Source organism: Piliocolobus tephrosceles, chromosome 6 (assembly GCF_002776525.5).
Source record: "Piliocolobus tephrosceles isolate RC106 chromosome 6, ASM277652v3, whole genome shotgun sequence".
Lineage (NCBI taxonomy): Eukaryota > Metazoa > Chordata > Mammalia > Primates > Cercopithecidae > Piliocolobus > Piliocolobus tephrosceles.
Genome location: NC_045439.1, coordinates 107,023,357 through 107,047,819, shown reverse-complemented (window position 1 = coordinate 107,047,819; position 24,463 = coordinate 107,023,357). Strand labels below are relative to the sequence as shown.

The window sequence follows — 24,463 nt, the reverse complement described above, 5'->3', positions numbered from 1 at the left end:
CAAAAAAAAAAAAAAAAAAAGACATACAATTTTTAGGCTGGGTATGATGGCTCATGCCTGTAATCCCAGCACTTTGGGAGGCCGAGGCAGGCAGATCACAAGGTCAGAAGTTCGAGACCAGCTTGACCAACATAGTGAAATCCCGTCACTACTAAAAAAAAAAAAACCAGAAAAATTAGCCGGGCATGGTGGTGTGTGCCTGTAATCCCAGCTACTCGGGAGGCTGAGCCAGGAAAATGGCGTGACCCTGGCAGGCGGAGCTAACAGTGAGCTGAGATCACGCCACTGCACTCCAGCCTGGGCGATACAGTGAGACTCTGTCTCCAAAAAAAAAAAAAAAAAAAAAAAGACATACAATTTTTATTCATGACCATCTCTTCTGAGCATTGAAGACTAAACACCAAAGCTATTTTTGATTTGATACTTTTTTTATATCCAATAGGTCACATATCAGTTTCTCTCTCTCCCTCTCCCCCTCGCTCTCTCTTTCTTCTGCCCTCCCTCCCTAACTACTGTCTCCCTTCCCCATCTCTCCCTCCCTCTGCCAGGCAATTATAGTCACATATGTGAACTCATTCAACCTTCACAACCCTCCCCCCATACTATGTATTACTATCTCTATTTTACTGCTGAAAAACTGTAAACTGCCCAAGGTTTCCTAATGATAACTTCTGTCTTTAGTGACCACTCCTCACTATGTCCAAAAACCCGCCCAGATGAGGCAAAGGGAGGGAGGAAAGAACCTGGAGGTGGGAGCACCTCAGAGCCTTTGGGAGAACCTGACCTGCCCAGAGCATCAAGGACAAGGTGGATCAACGAAAGCTGGGCTAGGGCTGAGCTGGGAAGCTCTAACAGAGGGTGATAAGGTTGTCAGGAAAGCTGGAAACCAAACATGGATGTGCAGGCTCTCAGCACAGCCTGGGAAGCTGAAAAGTTCCCCACAGTGAAGCAAAAACCCTTTTCTGTTGCTGGGTTGGGGACAACAGAGTTTAGTACTAGTGTGACTTGTCCAGAGGCACAGGGCCTCTGCACACAGCCGCTGAATCCCGGGAGTAAGTGGGCAGGGTGGTGGGGCATCGTTACCATGCACAATCCTGCGATCTAGGGAGCAGAGGCTGAAAGTTGTTCTAAGATATAAACTACTGCCCTAGAATTGTGAGAATATGCATTAGGGCTCTGGAGCAACTAACCCTTCATACCTGTTTTGCCCCTCATTTCTTCCTCTACCCCTGCTGAGAGGCAGGGGCAGGTTTGGCTGCCATGTGTGCTGGGAGGGGGCAGCAGAGATGGTTCCTCATCAGTGTGAGGACAGCTGTTCTCTTCAGAGCGCAAAGGCTACTACCTCATGACTCTCAGGCGAGCTTCATTTTTGACTAATTCCCTTTTGCTTCCCACATTAAAAATGGTACCATTTTAAACAGGTGGATACTCAACAAGGTACTGCATTTTCCAGCAGCCCCTGGTGAGCGCAGCACACTGTACAAAGGAGGAGGGCAGTGGCGGGCATGCCAGCTACAACATGAATGTAGTAACAATAATGAAAAGTTACTCTTACCCCTGAGACTTCCTACAAATGATGAGGGAGAAATTTCCATTAGAGATTGAGAACAGACACTCTTAGATCCACATTCAGTTTCTAAGGATGATGTAGTTTATTAAAAAGCAGCTGATTCATGTGCAAGTTCTGGAAAGTAGGGTACGCCCCTATCCACACAATAGCCTGGTTTGTTGCTAACATTTAAGAGGTGGCACCCGAACACCAGAGTCCCTCACACACCGGAAGAACTCAGCCTTGAGGCTGGGAACCTCAGCTGGGTGATTCCCTGACTGATTTTTGTAAAGGTGGAACCTCACTAACTGGTGTGTGTTCACCAGGGTGGGGACCAGGAAGAGCAAAGGTGAGTCAGCATACACAGGGAGGATTATTCTCTCCTGAAAGTCCACCTTCATTGCCCAGGAGACAGCCCCAGGGTAGGCCTGGCCGACAGAGCAGCGGTTTTGCAAACACTTCACTAGTGTCCCAGGGAGCACTGTTCTTTGATTTATCTGGGAGAAAGGACGAGTTACCCATATACTGGGTAACCACCATCTTCAAATGCCTTCAAATGCCCCGAAAAGAGAGACAATTGAGTGTGTTGTGTAAGTACAACAAGGCCCCCGTACAGGGCAGGGGGGAGGACGTGACCATCAGTACTCTTAGAAACTTCTACAAAGAGTATACCGCACAGTATTGTTAGGTAGCAATTTGGAAATCAGTATTGAAATTTTAGAGACACAGAGCAACATATAAATATAATTGACTAAATACCAATCAAAGTCTCGGCCAGGTGCTGTGGCACATGCCTGTAATCTCAGCACTTTGGGAGGCTGAGGTGGGCAGATCACAAGCTCAAGAGATACGACCATCCTGGTCAGCATAGTGAAACCCCGTTTCTACTAAAAATACAAAATTTAGCTGGGCATGGTGGCATGCGCCTATAGTCCCGGCTACTCAGCAGGCTGAGGCAGGAGAATCGCTTGAACCCAGGAGGCGGAGGTTGCAGTGAGCTGAGATTGGGCCACTGCACTCCAGCCTGGCAAAAGAGCGAGACTCCGTCTCAAAAAAAAAAAAAAAAAAAAAAAATCAAAGCCTCATCCTTTTTGAGCCAGCAACTGTATATTTTAGGAATTACCTCAAGATATACCTGCAAAAGATACATATGCAAGGTTGTTCACCGTAGCAAAGTTTGTAATAGGGAAACAGAAGCATCATTAAGGGACTGATCAGAATACAGCACACTCTGCAAAGGAGTACTTTGCAGTCATTAAAGGAACTTGCATGTACTCCTATGGAAAGAGCTTCAAGACATTGTTTCATTGAAAGAGTAGTCAATATGTGGAACAGATATGGAATTACTGAATTTGTGTAATTTTTTTAAAAAGGCATGTGTGCTATAATTGTTTTGTTGGTACTTTTGGGGAGAACACCTGGAGTTTTAAGAGAAGTGTAACTTTTATTTTCCATTTTAGACCTTTTTGTACAGTTTACAATTTTTAACCATAAGCATGTGTTAGTAAAATCTTAAAAGAAATAGAAATGTCAATATAATTGGGCATTTTCGGGGGTGCTGTTGGACACTGACCAGGCTCTCAAAGTCAAAAGCTAGGACTGTCCTAAGACTGGATTCTGTGCTAAGTCCAGGTTTGAAAGGTGATTGGAAGATGCTGTCTGCACAATAAGATAGTATCATGTCTGGGCCATTTAGGTGGCCCATGAGCACAACAGGACAGCAGATCTGACTTAGGAAAACCTGGGACTAGAATGCCCCCAGTGTTATAAGTGGATCACCCTGAGAAGCAGATAAACCATATTCTTATGGTGAACAGTGGACAATGGGTAACACTCTGGCCTGCAGTCGAACTGAGCTTGTTTTTTAATGGGATTTTTCTGTCTCCATGAGTAATAACAGGAAAGGAACTACCTGCTAACACTTTGATCTTTTAATTTTAAGACATTCTAGAATTCCACCTTTTACATTTCTGCCATTTTACTGGACAGAAACATTTATTTCCATTGCACATTATGAAAACTCAGCCAAAAATATTTGTCTGCTAATATAAAGCACTGGGCTTGCAAACTGGTCTACTAACCAGCAATGGGCTTGCACTTTATTTCAACTTTATGAAATTTAAACCTCCTAATATTTTGGTGATGGGAAGATGTGTCTCTGAAGCGAGTATGTGTGTGCTGGACTTCAGTGCACAGAGTACAATACAAAGAAAAAGTGTTTCTGGAACAGTGCGCAGGGGACAGGGTCGTCAGTAGCCAACAAACCACTTGTATTCCCTTACACCCCTAGGTAATTGGAACTAACATGTACTGAAACCAGAAATATGCGCCAATGCTTTTTACATAATTATCTCATTTAATTCTCACAACACTTGCAAGACACAAGTATTATAATTTCTGCACTATTTTACAAATGGAGATACTGAAGCCTGGGGTCATAATGCACCATGTTGCCTTTGCTTGGTGTGGGTGGAAAAGTGCACTGGGGGGTTGGCATGTGAGGCTTGGGGCAGGGACTACTCAATGAATATGGAGTATGTGCTTATTCATAAAGTTTCATCCACTTCAATATATGTGACCATACCACAAATTCATTATTGGTGTAGCATTTTCACATACGTGGTCTCCTTTAATCCTGAGACTTGACACAGGGATTTCTGACTTCCTTTTCTCTGCTCTTTCTGCTATATCACAGCTCACTTCCAATATCATCGTTAAGTCCAAGTGTAGACACTGGCTCCAGATCTACCATGGCTCCGGTGATCTCTTGGTGGTGTCTAGAATCAACCTTCCTAGAAGTGTTGGCCCCCACTGGAGAAGTGTGCCACCACTAGAGCAAACATATAATGTACCATTCAACCTGGGACACTTTTGATGCAGAAGAGAGAGTTGTTAATAATAAAGCTGGAGGAAGAGGCATCAACTGGGACTGTCTCAGGCTGCAAGGTTGTATTTGTGACCAACTTGATCTCAAAAAAGCCAAGGACAACTCTCAAAGACTAGCCCTCCCAGCCAAGACCCTGTGCCACTTAGCCACAGAGTGTCACACAAATCACTCCACCTCTCGGAGCCTGTCCCTTCCTCAGCAAAATGGGTTCATAACACTACACTGCCCCCGGGCCATTGGGAAGATCAAATAAGACGAACCATCAAACCACCCCCAATCCTTTTAGGGGTAGAGTTGGTTTTACATGATGACATGATCCAATACATGGAAGGTGAACACCAAGCTAGCAACATTGGTTGAGTGAGTTAGAAGGAGAAGGAAAAAAAGGTTTGTTAAAAATAACAAGGGATGGTAACGAGCCCCAATTTTGTTTTGATTGAACATATGATAGTATTTACATGCACTATCTCTGTACAAAAATACAGTTGTTAAAATGTTGTGGTTGTTTGTCTCTAAGTGTACTTTCTGTATGGTTTTATTTTTCTACTGAGTGTGTATCTATAAAATATACACACATAGAGCTGTTTTCATTGTGAAAAAAAGTAGATCAAATACGATAATGGATGTGAAGGAATGTCACTAAGCAGAATGAAATATATAAATGTCTGACACTGTTTTCCATATTTTTTATTATTTCATGTCAACTCAAGTCTCCAGTTCTTTTTGTTTATTCCAGCTTGCAGATACAGCAAACTCTTTTTTTTTAACAATAGGCCCCCAGAAGGAAGAGACACAACGGCTTTCTTTTACTTTCTCTGCCTGAAATGTTAATCTCAAAAAGATCATTTTTCTATATCAATGAACAGTTCAAAGATAAGATGTTGTAAATGAACAGTTCATGTATTCCGTCAACTCTAAGATGCATTTTTTTTTTTCACATTTTCACATTCTGAAATTAGGATGTCTTATAATCAGCTTATAATGTCTTATAAGCAGCTCGTGCCTGTAATCCCAGCACTTTGGGGGGGACAAGGAGGGCAGATCACTTGAGGTCAGGAGTTCAAGACCAGCCTAGCCAACAAGGTGAAACCCCGTTCCTGCTAAAAATACAAAATTAGCCAGGCACGGTGGTACATGCCTGTAATCCCAGCTACTCTGGAGGTTGAGTCAGGAGAATTGCTTGACCCTGGGAGGCGCAGGTTGCAGTGAGCTGAGATCACGCCCTTGCACTTCAGCCTGGGCAACAAGAGTGAAACTCCATCTCAAAAAAAAAAAAAAAAGGATGTCTTATAATCAATGATGTGTCATAGCTTAACTGGCAGTGTTTTTTTAATTTTTCAATGCAGTTAATAAAATGATGCTCCTTTTATAACCAGTAGCATCTTAGGTGTGATGAATTACGGTGCATGACATTTACTAAGGGCCAGCTACTCTTCAAATATCATTGTTTAATATCATCACAGATGAAAAAATATTATAAAAATTTTGATTATTCTGGAAGCATTGTACCAAATACTAATCTCATGTCAGGAACTGTGTAGTGGCTTTACTGGTGAGGTTGATGATCACTCAGTTTTAGAGGCTTTGTTGTGGAAATTTTTGTAGCTGCCAGGCCGCCCATCTCCACCTCCAACCCACTACAGGATGAGGACAAGAGTTCTGGATGACATGCTGACCAAGAGAAGCCACCCATCGCCAGACCACAGGTCGCAAAGCAAGGTCTTTATGTAACTTCCTCTTCGCTTTGTAAAGACGTGTTCAAGTTTGTACCTCTTTCAACCTACAGGTTCTTTCAATATTAACACCATTTGAAGCAGGAAGGTGTCCCACCCTCCATGCGATATGTCTGCCCTAGGATTACCATGTCTGACTTTCCCCATGACTTTTCTCTCTTTTTTATTTTATTTTTTCGAGAAAGAGTCTCGCTCTGTCACCCAGGCTGGAGTGCAATGGCGTGATCTTGGCTCACTGCAACCTCCACCTCCCTGGTTCAAGTGATTCTCCTGCCTCAGTCTCCTGAATAGCTGGGACTACAGGCATGCGCTACCACGCCCAGTTTATTTTTGTATTTTTAGTAGAGACGGGGTTTCACAATGTTGGCCAGGCTGGTCTCAAACTCCTGACCTCAGGTGATCTGCCTGCCTCAGCCTCCCAGAGGGTTAGGATTACAGGTGTGAGCCACTGCGCCCGGCCTCCATGACTTTTCTGACATATACCATACCATATTGCAATCTTTCCCAGACCTGTCATTTTCAACTATTTTAGCAAGTTTCCTATATCCACGTTCCACCAGTACTATGCTTCAAATTTTTCTATAAACCGTCCTTAATAATTTTGATTAAACCTGGTGCTAGTTTGGTGTGCTAATTTTGTTTCTTCAATGTGTAAAAATAGCTACGAAGACAAATGTTGTAAGCCAGGTGCAGTGGCTCATGCCTGTAATCCCAAGGCTTTGGGAAGCAAAGGTGGGAGGATTGCTTGAGCCCAGGAGTTCAAGGCTGCAGTAAGCTATGATTGCACCACTGCACTCCAGCCTGGTGACAAAGCAAGACCCTGTTTAAAACAGGGAAACAAAAAGACAAATATTGTAAAATATACCAATGTGGGGTTGTAATACTGATGTTAAGGTCCATGTTCCACACCTGGGGACACACTGGCATTCTCTATTGGGCCTTTTCTTGTCAATTTCAAGTCTAGCCAAAGGGAGTTTAAATAACTTCTGTTCTATTTCCCAAACATATTTTACTCTGCTGTGGAAAATCTCACATGGTAAGACCAGATTTCCCTTTTAGTTTGCAGATGAGAGCCTAGGTTTTGTTCTTACAAGTAGAACCTACCCTGTGTTTGTGTTCTTTTTTTTAATTTTGTTTTTTTTTTTTTTTTTTTTTTGAGAGGGAGTCTCATTCTGTCACCCAGGCTAGAGTGCAGTGGTGCGATCTCAGCTCACTGCAACCTCCGCCTCCCGGGTTCACACCATTCTCCTGCCTCAGTCTCCCGAGTAGCTGGGATTACAGGCGCACACCACCACGCCCAACTAATTTTTTATGTACTTTTGGTAAAGACGGGATTTCACTATGTTGGCCAGACTGGTTTCGAACTCCTGACGTCATAATCCGCCCGCCTCGGCCTCCCAAAGTGCTGGGATTACAGGTGTGAGCCACCACACCCGGCCTGTGTTCGTGTTCTGAATTCCCCACACTTTCCATCAGGGCTCCCAAGGACCCTGCGCTATCTAGACCTCCCACCTCAGAAAACCCTTCCAGCCACAGGTGGCACATGTCAGTAGTCCCCAGGGTCTGGGCTTGTCTTCAGGCTGAGCAGGAAATTCTCTTGAGCACCTGCTTTGTATTTTTTCTGTCTCAGGAAGTGCTTCCTGCAAGCACTACCAGAATGGTTCTGTCCTCTTTCCCTCACAAACTCCAGGAACCCTAGAATGGTGGCTCCTATCTCCGATCCTCACCAAAAGCCCCTTTGAAGACTGGGTGTGGTAGCTCAGCCTGGCCAACATAGCGAGACCCCGTCTCTACACAAAATCAAAACATTAGCTGGGCGTGGTGGCACATGCCTGTGGTCCAGGCTACTCGCGAGAGCTGGAGGCAGGAGGATCGCTTAAACCCAGGAGGTCAAGGCTGCAGTGAGCCGTGATTGTGTCACTGCACTATTGCCTGGGTGACAGACCGTGAAAAGACGGGATTTCACTATGTTGGCCAGACTGGTCTCGAACTCCTGACCCCGTAATCCTCCCGCCTTCCCTTGTTTTCTTTTCTTTTAAAGAAAGAAAAGAAAAGAAAACAAGAGAAGAGGAGAGAAGAGAGAAGACAGAAGGGGAGGGGAGGGGAGGGGAGGGGAGGGGAGGGGAAGGGAAGAGAAAGGAAGGGAGGGAAGGCGGGGAGGTGGGGAAAGGGAGGGGGAGGAGGGGGAAAGGGAGGGGCGCGGGAGAGGGTGGGGGAGGGGGAGGGAGGCAGCCCAGGCTCTCTGAGATACTCAGGGCATCCATCCTACAGGGCACGAAAAGGGCTCTGGTTGCCCTCATCCCAGGGAGACGGGCAGTCAGAGGACAGTGGCTGCCTTCACAAGCCTGGTCTGGAACCCCTCAAGGTAACTGTGCATGCGTTTGAAGTGCAAATCTTAGCAAGGCTTCGCTGACCTGTCCTTGTCCATCTCTAACCCCTGCTTTCTCCCAGCTTTGAGGTTCCCAACACACCATTTTCTGTGCGTATCATACTGGGCTTTGTTTCTGTGTTTCCAGAGTGTGTGTGTGAGGTGGGATCTTCAGTACCTAAATTCCCATTGTCCCCCAGCTTAGGTATTCTTCTATGAACTCCTCCCTACCTCACCCCCAACTCTATGCCTACTAAACTCTCACCCAGCACAGGTCAGGCATCGTCTTGTTTAGAAGTCTCCTCTAACAGCATTACTTGAGTGCCTGGCTTCCTGATTAAACTGACCCCTGGACCAAGTCTCATTCACTATTCTGCTCCACGACCTAGTAGAGTGCCGGGATGCATGGCATGGGCAACCCCCAAGTATTCCTTGAATGAATGAAATACATTATTATTATTCTCACATAACAGCTAATTCTTATTACATATCAAACACTGCTCTAAACATTTTACATATAACTTATCTAATCCGTACGACTTCACAAGGCAGGAAACTGGATGAAGCACAGGGAAGTTAAGTAACTTGCTCAGCTCCCACAGCTGGGCTTCAAACCCAGGCGGTCTGCTCCAAATCTCTGCCCTTAAACACTGTACCTACTGCCTCTCATAATAAAGTAACAGCAGTTGAAAACAGCAATAATTCTAAAGTTCATAGTAACTGCTTTATTGTATGTTTACTATGTGTCATGTATCAACTTCTTTCTTCTGCCCAATGACACACCAAGTACTTGTATTATCCTTTTTTTTAACAGAAGAAAAAGAAGTACCACGTGGTAAACAGAATACCTGGTACAAAGCCCTGCAGCTAGAAGCCCACAGAGCAGCCTGGCTCTGCACATCCTTGCATAAGACAGAGAAAGTTCTGTGCCCTGGGATCAGCCTTGGGATGACCTCTGCCCCCTGCCATGTCCCCCGAGCAGGGTGGTGCCTGGGGCATGGGAGTGCCCAATCTGTACTAGCTGGGTGAATAAATTCCAGGCTACATTGGTTTACCTCAGAACATGTTTGCTATAGGTACACGGCAGCATTGTGGCAGCAGCTATCGTGGGGTAAATGGGAGTCCTGGGCCTAGAGTCTGCTCCAAGGAAGAATTAAGTTTCCAAAGCGTTCCTATTTGCCCCCAACTCAGGAGGTCAAAGGGAAGAGATATTGCCCCTAAAAACAATTCTCCCACTCTTAAACTCGTAAGTAGTCCAGTTAAGAGTAACAGACATTTGAGGCTGGATGATTACTTTTTTTTTTTTTTTTGAGACAGGGTCTCACTTTGTCACCCAGGCTGGAGTGCTGTGGCACAAACATAGCTCACTGCCGCCTCAACCCCCAGGGCTCAATTAATCCTCCCTCCTCAGCTTCCCCAGTACCTAGGGCTACTGGTGTGCACCACCATACCATACCTGGCTGTGTTTCTCTACCAAAAAAAGAATTTTTTTTTTTAAAGAGACAGGGTCCTACTATGTTGCCCAGGCTGGTCTCAAACTCTTGGGCTTGAGCAATCCTCCTGCCTCAGCCTCCCAAAGTGCTGGGATTATAGGTGTGAGCCACTGTGCCCAGCCTGGATAATTAACTTTTTAAACAGAGTAACAGGCTAATCTTCACCACATCATTAGTGAGGTAAGGACATTTCAAGCTATAGAATAATATGAATCAAATGGTTGAGATTCCTTAATATGACAAATGCTCATTTCACTTCTACTCTGATTATAAATTTTTTTTTTTTTTTTTTGTATTTTTAGTAGAGAAGTCCTGACCTCAAGTGATCCACCCACCTTGGCCTCCCTCCCCAAGTGCTGGGATTACAGGCATGAGCCACCACGCCTGACCAGACACTGTCTTTAAAAAAAAAAAAAAAATTAATTAGCTGAAATCAATTTTAAAAATAAAAGTGAAAAAAACTTTTTTAAGAAAAAGAAAATAAAAGAAAAAATTAAGTCAGTCTATTAAATGCATACCAAATTAGTGCTTGCATGTCCATTGATAAGATTTTTATTAATCATACAGATCGGTGCAAAAGTAATTGCGGGTTTTGCCATTAGTGGCACCAGCCTAATAGATTCGTAAGTCAAAAATCCTACCAGACTCTGTGTCCTAATTTGTGGTTTGAAAATGATAGTCTCTGAAGTAGCAGCTTCTCAATACATTTCTCTAATTGAATTAGGAAGCCAAGGTAATGAGGCAAGGAGACTAGATAGAAATACCAGCAGCTGTGCATATAAATAAAGACAGGGAGGCAACTGAACAATTTCTTGTGACATAATATGAACTATCACTCTTTACCATGGAAGAAAGAAACCCTAATTTAACTGCTATTCTGAGAAAAAGAAAAATATGCAAAGAGTTATCAGCAGGCTGTGGCAGAGTTGGTATCAACCGTCTGACAAAAAGTCAGGACTATCCTATCCTTGGAAGAGTCTCTCCTATACTGCTTGCAAAATATGCATTATTTATAAGTCATGCAAAATGCTGGAGGTATGCTGACATAGTTAACCAACTACTCACATGTTATGCTTTCCTCAGATTGCCTTATTTTTTCTGAAAAATGTTTGGGGCATATCTGAATAAGAACTCAATTTTTTTAAAGTTTTATAAGGTTGACGAAATTATTTTCTTATCTCTGTCTTTTAAAAGCCAACGTGGAAACTCCACAAGAGTAGAAAGAGTTGGATTTTAAGTAGCGGTGACACAGGTAAGGTGTTGGTGTATCATCTCTCACTTAGGGGTACCGTGTCTGGATGTGCTAAGTGGGGAAGGCTCTGGATGCGATCAGGGGTGTCTTGATGTGGGCACAGTCTTTGTTGTGGGTGTGCTATAGGGATACTGAGTCCAGGAAAAAAAGTCAAGCTCAGGGGCAAGGAGCATTCCCTGAATGCAACAACCACTAGCCAACGCTGAACCAAAGACAGAAGTGAGGAATGCCTGTTTCTGGCATGGTCACTTCTGGACTCTTGGCTTGCCTGATCTGCTGTGATCTATGGCACACTGGCACCATGTCCCTCTTGGGGCAAAATGTAGCCATAAGGGCAGTGGTCTAGGGGCCTTTAGTATCAATGAGACATGTTTACAAACAGAGATCTCAGACCACAGCTGGCTCATGGGTGGCAGAGATCAGAGTCCTGTGGGCACATCTCAGGGAGAAGCCGCAAGAGCAGCCACTAATCCACATGGCAGATGAGTGTCACCAAGGGTCCTGCAGGCTCAGGGCTGCTCAATGTGTGATCATGAACAAGTTCATCCTCTCAGTGCCTTCCATCACCTGACAGAGGATGCAGGGCTATCTTGCCGTTTCTTCTGATCCACACCTTGGACTTTAGGAGTGGGATAAAAACAGGATTGGGCTTGAGGAATTTAGAAGGGGTGGGGAAAATTAAGAACAAGCTTGATAATTCAACTAAAAGCCCTAGAACAGACACGAAGGGAGGCACTGTTTTCTAATTGGCCTACTATGGGCTTGTCTCTCAGAACCCACACCCAAACCGCAAGCCCAGTGTGCAGAAGGCGAGCACTGCAGCACGCAGAGACGGGAGCCTTATCTTCTATTGATGTGTCCTTCCCTACAGACTTTCCGAGGGCTACCTGCAGTTGCTGTCAGCTCCCCAGCCCCAAGTTCAATCAGCAAGCTCTGGAATTAATTTGCAATAAAAACCAACTTGGAAGATCAGCACGGCTTCACTGATCTTACCAGGACCCTTACTGTTGTATGCTTCTAGGGTGACCACAAACAGGTAGACTCTGCTTCATCAGCTTAGATCTTTATTAAAAGTTCAACAGCAAGCCAATACAGCAGGTCCTCGAATGATGCCGTTTTGTGATAATGATAATGAGGAAGAAAAAAGGATTCCTGGTCCAGCCAGTGAGGAGTCTGCATGCTTTCCCCATGTGTGTGAGGGTTTCCTCTCACATCCCAAAGACATGCACGTTGAGTACACTGGGGTGTTGACATGGTCTCAGTCTGAGTGTGGGGGACTGTGTGAGCACCCTAAGATAGGATGGCGTCCTGTCCAGGCCCGGTTCCTGCCATGCTCCCTGAGCTGCCGGGACAGACTCTGGCCACCTGCAACTCTCAACTAGAAGGAGTGGATCAGAAAATGAATGAATGATTGATTATAAATTATTGTCAAATAAAAACCTGTAAAGTAGATGACAGTTACACAAATACATGGCAATCGATGATGCGGAGCGAAGGTGCTCAGCAAGGCTGCCATGTTCCTGATGGGTTTTGGACTGCATGGTGGGCGGAGGCACTCTTTACAGTTCCCAGTTTGCAAACAGTTATTCCTTGACTTAAACCCAACTACTACTACCACTGTCACTCACCAACTCACCAAACATTAGGCAAATAATTATATTACTTTTTCTGTTGTTAATCTTTCTTTTCTTTTTTGAGGCAGGGTCTCGCTCTGTCCCCAGGCTGGAGTGCAGTGGTACAATCACAGCTCACCGCAGCCTGGACATCCTGGGTTCAAGAGATCCTTCTGCCTTGGCGTACTGTGTAGCTGGGACTACAGGTGTGTGCTACCATGTCTGGCTAATTTTTTTATTTTTTATAGGGATGGGGGGTCTCACTACGATGCCCAGGATGGTCTCGAACTCCTGGGTTCAAGTGATCTTCCTGCCTTGGCCTCCCAAAGTGTTGGGATTACAGGTGTGAGCTGCCACACCCAGCCCCATTCAGTGCTTTTGAGGGCATTAAATGAGATAATGCATAGAGATTTCATATTACTCTAGCTCATAGTAGCAGCTAAGTAAAGTTTTGCATTAGTTATTAATAAGTGAACTGGGATACTACTAGCCACTAATACAGCTCTGATTGGATGTATGCTATTTCAAGAAAGAGACTGGGTACTGTCATCTCATCTTGCTAATAAGAAGATAATAGGAGAGACAGGGTTCAACTAAAAATATAGAACTTTTAAAGTTTCATGATGCTCAAGTGATGTATAATTGGACCCTATAAATGTGAGTCATTTGAATACGGGATTCTCTGAGAATAGGGATCCGCCACAGAAAAGGAGAAGACAGACGGTAGCTGCAGAGAAGACACACAGGAAGTTCAGCAGGCTAACCAAAACGGAAGCCAGTGACAAAGACCATGTAAGCAACAGACTGATGCCTTGTAGGCAAAAAAGTAAGGTGTTTAAACAAACAACAAAGCGGGAGGGATAAGGAAGGGGTAGAATACTTCTATATTTACATTCAGAACCCTAAAATATTGTAGCTGGAAAGGGCCTGGCCTATCGATTAAGCAGTCCAAAACTCTTACTTTACAGATGAGGGACCTGAGGGCCAGAGAGGTGAAAGGATGTGTCCATGGGGCCGTCCTAGAGTGGAACCAGGACTAGAACTCGGGGCTTCTGACACCCAGTCCAGCACTGTGCAGCTCTCTGCTTCCAGTCCCTCCGAGCAAACCTGTACCAAAAGTTTTTTGTTTCTGGGAAGAAAAAATAAGGTACTATTTTGGATGCTTACCATAAAATAATCAGCTGAGTCTAGGCATTTACGTAATTTGAATTTCTCAAATAATAAGTAATACCATTTGTGAGCCTTGACCCCCTGGCAAACAAACTGCATGAGGAGACTGGGGTTCATCCAAATACTAAATATGGGAGCAGCTGAATTTCATCTTAGTTTTTAATATAAAGATAAACACAAATTAGGTTTTAGTATGTTCTTTCCAGTGAGTTACCTTGCACACAAAAGTGCATAGACCCCACTTTGGAGATCTCTTTCCCAGAACCCCTTGTCACCCACCCAAGACACAGGCCTCTGTTTATGGGCAGAAAGCGAGAGTTAAGGCATTGGCTTGAGATCTAGAAACAAGACAGACAGAGAGGAGAAAGGCAATCTCCAGAAGATGACGGGCAATGCCAGCAGAAATTAGAAAGCTGTCATCTAGTTAGAGATCTCTGGCTGTAGCATTTCAAGGTGTTCCTTCCAGTAGTAACTCTCTCCTGCCAGAATCACTAAAATTGAAAGCAAAACACAAGCTGACCATGTCTGATGTGATTATGGACATGGCTGGGTCACACCAGTTTAAAACTCACAACTCCCTAGAAAATCCAAGGAAATTTTTGGATTTCCTTCTCCAAGAATACTTACTTCTCATTGTATCTGTGAAATATAATATGGCATCAAAAGGGCAACCCACATCAAGAAGTGTGGCCCACAATGTTTGTGGAACAGGGAATGGGCATTGCTTTTCTTGAGCACCAACTATGTGCCCAACGCTATGTTAGGTGTTTTGCACACACTGTTTCATTTGGTTTCAAAAGAATTCTAGAAACAGGGAGGTACTGTGATCCCCATTTAACAGATGAAAAAATTGGTGACAGAGTGTGTGGTGTCCTGGAATCCAGATCTGTACTAATTTGGTGGCTTTAGAAACCTGAGAGCTTCTATTAAGGCTATGGTAGAAGACAGAAGAAATGGATTCCCCGCTCGGTGAAAATATCTCACCGGAGATGTCCTCTGAGAGCCAGGTTTCATATGCAACCCTTGAAGCTGCCTTTAGGTCCCACAGTGGTGTCTTGTTTTTCTAAGACCATCAGAGCGAGCACAAAAGAACCAGCAAGTAGGCACAGGTCAGGCGCAAAACTGCTAGTTTATTTTAGTAACCTAAGGTGTGGAGAAGAAGTCTGTCGGCCTCCGGCAAAGAAGGCCGGCAGAGTGCCCCTCCCCCAAGCTCTCGGACGGAGTTCCCACATCCCGACAGGACTGGGAAGCTGGGAAGTCCCCCTGGCTCAATGGCGGAGAGCGGCTTTTCTAGGAGTGGGAGGGCAATAGGTGGGGCATGGGCGTGTCAGGGGCGTTTCGCAGGTGCGACCAGGTAAATCTTGGTCTCTTCAGATTGACGTCACCTGGCGCATGCCCAGTTGGTCTGCACCCTCCCTGGGCGCGGCTGCATTTTCGCGCGGGCGGGAAAAGTTGGGGGGGGGGGGGGGGGAAGAACCCCGATGTGCACCATCTTGCCTCCGCGCGGGAAAAGTTGGGAGGGGGGGATGAAGGACCCGGATGTGCACCATCTTGCCTCCGTTCGTCCAAACAAGTGGCAAACTGGATGAAGTGTTACTTTGGCTACGGAACAGAGCTACCCTTTCTAAACAGAGGGACATTTTGGGTACCTTGAATGATAGACTCTTAGAAAGATCACGGGCAAAGGAGATGCCTCAGCAAAGCTGAGATCAGAGCTTTGGAGCCACCCTGCGATACCTTTGGGCCTCTGCCTTGTCTCCTTGAAAGCATGCCTCGTAGCCAGCTTCAAAGTGAGACTCCCCACGCCTGGTGTTCAGTAAGAGAGGGCTTCTCATTCAAAAATTTTGCAGGGGAAATAGACTGTGACTTTCTTTTGTGACAAAGGTGCCTCAGCACAATCAGACAACTTGAATATGTTAAAAATAACCTCACAGACATCCTCAGAAAAAGTAGGCAAGATAGACATCAATTGCCAAAACAGTCCCAGCTAGGGATCCACTGGAGGAATTTTTAACATAGTTTCCAAAGTCAAACAGCATGCCATTCTCAACCCTGCAAAGTCAGAGCTGCTAGTAAATGCGGGATTCCTTTGCTGTACTGACAGGAATGAGAGTCAAAGGCTCTGGGATAAACACACAAATTATCTCAAAGCGGTAATAGTAAAAATCATTTTATGCAAGGAATGGAGACCAACTGATACCCGCTCTCCGCATTAGGTACCAAAGAGTATGCTCACACAGTTATGTACAAAACAGTATGCTCGATTTGGGGCAGGACAGTGAATAGAAAATAGAAGTCAACATCACCACCTCAAACAAAGCATCATGCTCACAAACTGCCAGCATGACCACAAGCGTATTTGCAAAAATATTTGCATGGTTTCTGGTTGCAAAAATGCTGAAAGGATTTGTATGATACTCTGTTCCCAAGCGCACAAAAGTCTCCTTCTACCTGAGCCCAGAGACCCAAAATATGAAGAAAAGCAGCACCAGCACTCCTGATAGTCTTTGCTGGTCTGTGACCCCTTCCTTTCCTTGGAGTTGGGCCAAAAACACAGTATTACCTCCTAATCAAATAACCAACACCCAAAGATACCTGGTTGTGACTACCTGTCAATTGGAGTTCACTGGAGTTAAAAGGAAAAGGTTTCACCGATTGTTTGTTGGTGTTTGTTGGAGGTTGCTGTGTTTAAGATACAGAAGTAGTTGCTAGTTTTGCGGGAAAAAACAACAACAACACCTTTCAAGTATTTTTTATTTATTTTTTAAATTCAGTGCAGCAAAAAGAGAACAAAGGTGGCCAGACGCAGTAGCTCACACCTGTAATCCCAGCACTTCGGGAGGTCAAGGCATGTGGATCACCTGAGAGACTAGCGTGGCCAACATGGTGAAATCCCATCTCTACTAAAAACACAAAAAAAAAAAAAAAAAGAGAGAGAACAAAGATTAACAAAAAGAAAAGCTTGAGATGCCGAGGAAGATAAAAAGCAAATGATTTAAATTAAACATGAGGGAAACATTAAGGAAGGGAAGGAAATAAAACAACCCTAGAGATCTAAATATACAACAAAGAAAAGTTGTTTGATCACAGGGCAAGCAGTATGAATAAATCAAATACCATAAATGTGCTAAAGGAAAAAAAAATAAGAAAAAGTTCCTTTCCAACTTCCATTCTAAGGAAACCACAGCTCTTTTGCTTGGTATAACTATAGTTCACTTGCAAAATAGCTAAATTCAGCTTTTAAAAATCTGCCCAACACTCTCTAGATTTAAAAATATAAGTAAACCATTCAGCTCCTATTGTTAAGTAATTTTTGTTTGGTGAGTGGATTTGTTTTGAATGGCTGTGGATAAAGGCAAGGGGTGATTTTATTCTATTGGTCATTTAAAGATTTCATTCTTTTTAAAGAAAAAAATCCATTATCATTTTATAGGATTTCAAGGCAAATTCACCAGTTTTGAAGAGTGGTTTGAATATTTTCAAACATATCCAATGGGTGTTTCCCTTGTCTCCAAATGAAAAGTCTTAATCCACCTTTTCTTACATGTGTTTCTGCAGCATCTTCTGGCTATGAGTTTGTACACCACTACAGAATTAATATTAGTATTTGAACTCCCATGAAATGTACTACAACTGACAGGTATATGAGTTCTGAAATTTGAAGAGCCTTACTAGAGAAACTAAAACTCACGTTGGCTGCAAGGATGGACAACAATGCGAAACGCTACAGATGGCAATGGGAGGTCTGAAACAATGTGCAGTTCCTTTCTATTCTGATTTGCTCCATTGTGTTTTGAATAGACTGAATCACTGCCCGGCTCCAGGGCCAGCCTCTGAAAGGCCCCATTGTGAGGGCTATGCTTTCCAGAGCAGAGTTAAGGTTGCTGTAGTAACCTTCACTATGAATTTCCTGACCAGTGTGATGAAAATCTCAACTGAATTGCGACAGTACTATAGCTACAAACAAGACCATGAAATGAGCACAGGTCCACCCATTTTAGGGGGTCTTTTCTTATCTGAACATAGCCCACTATCTACTACTTCAGGCATCCACATCACCAAAGAAGGGACTGAATTTCTACAAGCCAGAGCTTGAGAGGTGAACTTGCTGTATAAAGTGTCAGGGGGATCTATCCCATAGGATTGGAGGTGGCAGGCAAATGGGAGTTTGTAGACAAAGGGGAGGCCTAGGCTCATAAACTGTTTAAACTGTCCTGTTTGCTGGGCTGGGAAAGCCACTTTTCTGGAGTTGAGCAGGGAGGCACGGGGTACCAATGGTCCGAACACCACAGGTAAGGAGTAAGTCTGAACTGTGGTGGAAGAAAACAGTTCAGAACTCAGCAAAGCACCCTTTTTATTCTGCTAGGAAAAGAAGGGCAGCGGATGATAGAAATCAGGCACATTCCTCAGCCCTGGGCCCAGTACAAACACCATATATCTCTCAATTTCCTGGGCCCAGTACAAACACCATATATCTCTCAGTTTCCTGGTACAAACACCACCTGGAAAAATCCCTGATAACGACACAGCCATTTGTAGTTTTACTGAAAGCACGGGAACCAATAGATAACTGCTAAATGTATAACTGAATATGTTAACCAATTGTAACCTAAAGAATTCCCTTGTTCTTCTGTAACCTTTCAAGTCCTGTTTACATCGGGCTCTAAAAAGCAAGTGTACGCATTGTTCGGGGCCCTCCTGTAAGCTATGAAGCAGAGGGACCAAGTTCGAACTTGCAATAAAGATCCTTGCCGCTTGGCTTTGACTCTGGACTCTGGTGGTCTTCTTCGGGGAATAAACGGTCTGGGCATAACACGGACAATCACCCCAGTCTACCAGATGGAAGGCACACTGGCTTAGAATGAAACCCCCACCCAGTTAATTGAGGGTTCACTATCTGCCAAGCAACATTCTAAGCGCTTTACATATCCTAACTCATTTAATTGTCCCAACAATCCATAACGTTGGCATTATTATTAACTTGAGGTTTGGAGTTTGAGACCAGCCTGGCCAACATGGTGAAACCCCATCTCTACTAAAAATACAAAAATTAGCTGGGCATGGTGGCGGGCACCTGTAATCTCAGCTACTTGGGAGACCAAGGCAGGAGAATCACTTGAACCTGGGAGTGGAGGTTGCAGTGAGCCGAGATCACACCACTGCACTCCAGCCTGGGCGACAGAGTAGGACTCCCTCTCAAAATAAAATAAATATTTTTTGTGAAATGAAAAAATATGTATAAAGCTAATGAAATTCAGCTAAATCTAAAATATTAAGCCCCTAACATATGCACAGTGTTGTTTTAGGCATCACAGTGAATTCAGAAAAGGTAAATGAAGCCTTTCAAAGTTTTTTCATCTGATTTAGCAAAAACAAAACAAAACAAAAAACCCTGATATATGGCCAGGTGTGGTGGCTCACACCTGTAATCCCAGCACTTTGGGAGGTTGAAGTGGGCAGATCACTTGAGCCTAGGAGTTTGAGACCAGCCTGGGAAACATGGTGAAACCCTGTCTCTACTAAAAATACCAAAGTTAGCCAGGCATGGGGGCGCATGCCTGTGGTCCCTGCTACTTGGGAGGCTGAGGTGAAGAACTGCTTGAGACTAAGAAGTCAAAGCTGCAGTGAGCCATGATTGCACCACTGCATTCCTGCCTGGGCGAAAGAGCAAGTCTCTGTCTCAAACAAAACAACAACAGAAATCCTGACATATATGATACTCAGTTCCCACTGGAAAGAGCGTCTGGCTGGTGTCCACCCTGATTGGTTAGTGTGCATGTTGCTAACTATTGAAACATTTTATATTACCCCCGCTTATGTTAAACAACTAGACAAACTGTAACACTCTGAGATGGTTTGGTGTGAGTTCTATCTCATGACCATGCCCCTTAGAGGTCTGTGAGATTTTCCTGGGCCAGCTCCTTCGAAGGCAGATATCCCTCATTCTCTGAGCTCCAAAATCAGTAACTAAATAGATCTGTATAAAAGTTTTGATAAATCACCACTTATCTGGAATCTCACTACTTCCTATCTCGAATAGATGTGGACAAAGGAGCATTCCTTATTTCCAAACATCCTACCCAAACACCACTGAATTTGGAAATAAACAGCTCTGGACAGTGAGGGATAGCTGTGCTTGGTCACGTCATGCCACGCCACATACCACAAAATGTCCTGGAAATGACAGTATCTTTGCCTTCTCACTCCCAATTTTCAATGGCAGCCACAGGAACTCAGGGGAGAACACAGGCCTTCTTGGTTCCCTTGCCTCTGTCATTCTCAGCCCCCTCAGGACTGGGGTTTGACTCGGCCTAAGAGACGGGGTTTCTCTTGCCCTCAGGGGAGCTCCTCCCTGCCAGTCACTGAGGTTCAAATTCCTTAGCCGAGCTCATAACCCACTCTCCTTGCCTGTGTTATTCCCCCCAATGCCCCATGCTCCTGCCACCAGTCTACTTGGGGCCCTTTGCACAGAACGTCTGACCTCTGCATCTTGGCCCATGAGGTTCTCACCACCTTGATCAAATACCTGCATGTTCAATCTATAGCCCATCCTTGAAGACCCAATGCAAATGCTATCTCTTTAAAGCCTGCAAGTTCCCAGATTATCAGTAATCTTGTCTGTCCTCTGACCCCCACTGATGGCTTATTTATATCTCCTCTCCCTCCCTTTCTCAACTGTAAGTGACTTGAGGATGGGGCATGCCTCATCTCTGGAACTCTCCTTGTCCTAATAAAGAGCCATGCACATAAATGGCTTCATAAATGCCTGTTCAATGAAGTAATGAATGAGACAAAATCACTAAAAGTTGAGTCATCCTAGGAGGCTTCAGGGAGATCAGATTTGAGTTAGGACTGAAAAAAGTTTAAGCATTGAATTGGGAGAAAGGAGGGAAAAAAAGGCATTCCTGAGAGGGAAACAAGGAGAGCAAAGGCATGGATGAGGATAACAACATCGCTTGTGTTTGCACTGAGCTTTTCACCACGTGAGAACCCCCTAAAAAGACCAACTGGACTAGAAAGGGGGATTTGTGTTGAGGGAATGGTAGCCTCGGTTAAGTAGGAAAATAGAGCCGACCGAAGGAGGGCCAGGAAGGCAAGGCTGAGTACTTGGCACTAGAGACAGGAAACAGGCAGCCAAGATGGAATCTCCATCAGAGGGTGCAGCCCAGGTCATGCAGAAAAATTGTCTTCTTTCCAGAGGGAAAGGACCCAACTACTGTAGTCAGATCCCCATGCAGCGAGAGAAAATAACGCCACCTCGCATTTGCTTCCAGTGTTTCACCACTTAGCCGTTAATCATCCCAGGCAAGTCCTAAAACAACTTTGCGAGGAGGGCGGAGAGCAGGTATAATTATCTCCATGTTACAGTGTGGAAAGGCTGGCAAAATTCCCCTTCTGTTTTAGAGGACCCCAAAGGAGTGGTAGAGATGGGAAAGGACTGACATGCAGATTTCCGGTCGGGCTCATCTGCTTTGGAGAACTCACCTCTGTGTATCTGTCTAGCGTAACAGTGGCTATGTCACTTACTGCAGGGTTATTATTAAGCTGAGCTGTGAGTCCCTCTGTGTGCTCAATCTCGCCTACTTAGACCTAAAGAGGGGGCAGGAGGAGGGAACCAGAACCAGCAGTGGAGCTAGACTGCTTTTAACCTAGAGACAGGGAAAAAACAAACAGCTCTTTAAAAACACAATTTCTAAGCATACTAAAAGGTAGCAATTCCAGCCTAAAAGCCTCTCAGCTTAGTAATGCACCACCCTAAAGAAAGGGCAAAATTATCAACGCATACAAAAGCAAGCGACATCACGCTGTGGATGAAGGACCCTGCTCCATGCCAACTTCTAAGTAAGACAAGGAATTACAGTAATCCAGCCCACAGCAATTTCCCATTTTAACTGATGTTTCCTGTTTCCTATGCTGGGCATCATAAGGATATTCAGAACCAAACACAGGGTTCACAGGCTGTCCCCTTCACTGGGGTACATTCTTTTCGGTTCACTCATCAAATTGTGTGCAACATTACAAACCAAAACAGATCTGTTTTCCTACTGACCTCAATTTGCGGCCACCATTACTGTTGCTGAGAAAAGTCTTGGCTCTGCAGGGTAGAGCTGGGGCTCTTACAAACACAGGCCAGCATGAAGGCCTAGGGAGAACAGCTCATTTGGCCAGCAGTTCCCTGGGCCTAATTGCCCTTAAAACACAGTCGGGACATGCTGGTAGGTGTCTGTCTGCAGGTACCGTCCACATCAACTGGAGGGACTTGATTCTGGAGCAAGGGTGAGGGGCAGAGGGCATGGAGACCTCTTCCCAGTCCTTTTAGTGATTGCTGATCCACCCCAGAGTAGGAGACAACTGGGTTTTTTGTTTGTTTTGTGTTTGAGTGCAGGATAATGAAGGTAGGGCTGTTCAAACCATCTATTTTTAAATAATTTCAACATAAGAGTTACAAAAATATACAAAGAATTCACACATTCTTTACCTGAAGTTTAGTTTTTCAGTAACTTTACCAGTTTGTAACATTTTGCCATGCTTGCTTCCTCTTTCATATATATACATACACACACATATATATACACACACACACACACATACATACACGCACATATGTATATGGTTTTTTCCCCTAAACATTTGAAAATAAGTTGTATACATTATGCCCTTTTACTCCTGAATATTCCAGTAAGGATATTTTCTCTTATTAACCACATCAGAAATAACAACTTCAGAAATTTATTTATGTATTTATTTATTTGAGATGGAGTCTCAGTCTGTCGCCCAGGCTGGAGTGCAGTGGCGCAATCTCAGCTCACTACAAGCTCCGCCTCCTGGGTTCACGCCATTTCCTGCCTCAGCCTCCCAAGTAGCTGGCACTACAGGCGTCCGCCACCACATCCAGCTAATGTTTTGTATTTTTTAGTAGAGATGGGGTTTCACTGTGTTAGCCAGGATGGTCTCGATCTCCTGACCTCGTGATCCACCCAACTCAGCCTCCCAAAGTGTTGGGATTACTGGCGTGAGCCACTGCACCCAGCCAGGAAACTTAACATTGACAGAACACTTTTTATACAAGTCAATATTCTAATTTTATTATCCCAATAATGTCCTTTATGACTTATTTTTTCCCCTGGTGCAGGATCATGTACCACATTTGTCAGAATTTTTTTTTTTAAGACAGGGTCTCACTCTGTCACCCAGGCTGGAATGCAGTGGCACGATTTCAGCACACTGCAACCTCCGCCTCCTGGCTCAAGTGATTCTCCTGCCTCAGCCTCCTGAGTAGCTGGGATTACAGGTGCACACCACCACGCCCAGCTAATTTTTGTATTATTATTCTATTTTTTTAGTACAGATGGGGTTTTGCCATGGTGGCCAGGCCAGTCTCAAACTCCTGACCTCAAGTGATCCACCTGCCTCAGCCTCCCAAAGTGCTGGGATTACAGGTGTAACCCACCGTGTCTGGCTTTTTAATTTTTTATTATTTATTTGAGACACGGTCTTGCTCTTGTGGCCTGGGCTGGAATACAGTGGTGCGATCAGGGCTTACTGCCGCCTCGACCTCCTGGGCTCAAGTGATCCTCCCACCTCAGCCCTGGAGTAGCTGGTACTACAGGTGTGCACTACCATGCCTGGCTAATTTTTCTGAATTTTGGTAGAGATGAGGTCTCACTATGTTGCCCAGGTCTTGAACTCCTAAGCTCAGGTGATCCTCCTGCCATGGCCTTTTAAAGTGCTGGAATTACAGGCATGAGTTTTCCTTTGTCTTTAACGATGGCGACATTTTAAACACTTCAGGCAAGTTATTTTATAGAATTTCCCTCTGTTTGAGTTTGTCTGATATTAGTCATAATTAGATTCATCTTTTACATTTTTGACTAGAATTCTAGGCAAATAATTCTGTGTCCTTCTCAGGGTATGATGTCCAGAGGTACATGATATTTGTAGGTGATATTCATTTGTATCATTTGGTTTTGTCCAATTTCCCCACTGCGTAATTTTTCCTATTATAAATGCAACGTGATTTGTGGTGAGATACTTTGAGACTATGTAAATACCCTGTTCCTCATTAAACCTTAAGAACTGACTGAAAAAATTCACATTTAGAAATCTAGTTATTTGGTACCCTGGGGGAATGTATTAACTCCGAAACCGAGTTTTTCAGACAGAGAAGGGCTATGGAGTATGCGTTTGGGCTTCTTAGATACATGACTTCCTCACAGCCCACTGAGTTCCAGAGAGGCTGAGGTTGCCAGATAGCTGCACCCTGAACAGTGATGCTCCGTTCTACCTCCACAAGGTGTGAAATCATGCATTCCTAGAAGCTGAACTGAAAACCGGAACTATGAGTCAAGGTGATTTTTAATGGCCCAGACAGCACTGTGGGAAGAGGCAGACAAGGAA

General features: G+C 44.4%; 1 protein-coding gene and 1 long non-coding RNA gene across 2 annotated transcripts in view; one reads left to right on the top strand and one right to left on the bottom strand.

Moving 5' to 3' along the window:
- MYO1E (myosin IE) overlaps positions 1–24,463 on the bottom strand; it is a 242,623-nt gene that overhangs the window by 142,385 nt on the left and 75,775 nt on the right. The gene's annotated exons all lie outside the window — the stretch shown is intronic.
- LOC111553709 lies at positions 8,432–13,021 on the top strand. The gene is made up of 3 exons (XR_002735037.1): positions 8,432–8,534; positions 11,225–11,282; positions 12,985–13,021. It is a non-coding gene; the product is annotated as an uncharacterized LOC111553709 (long non-coding RNA).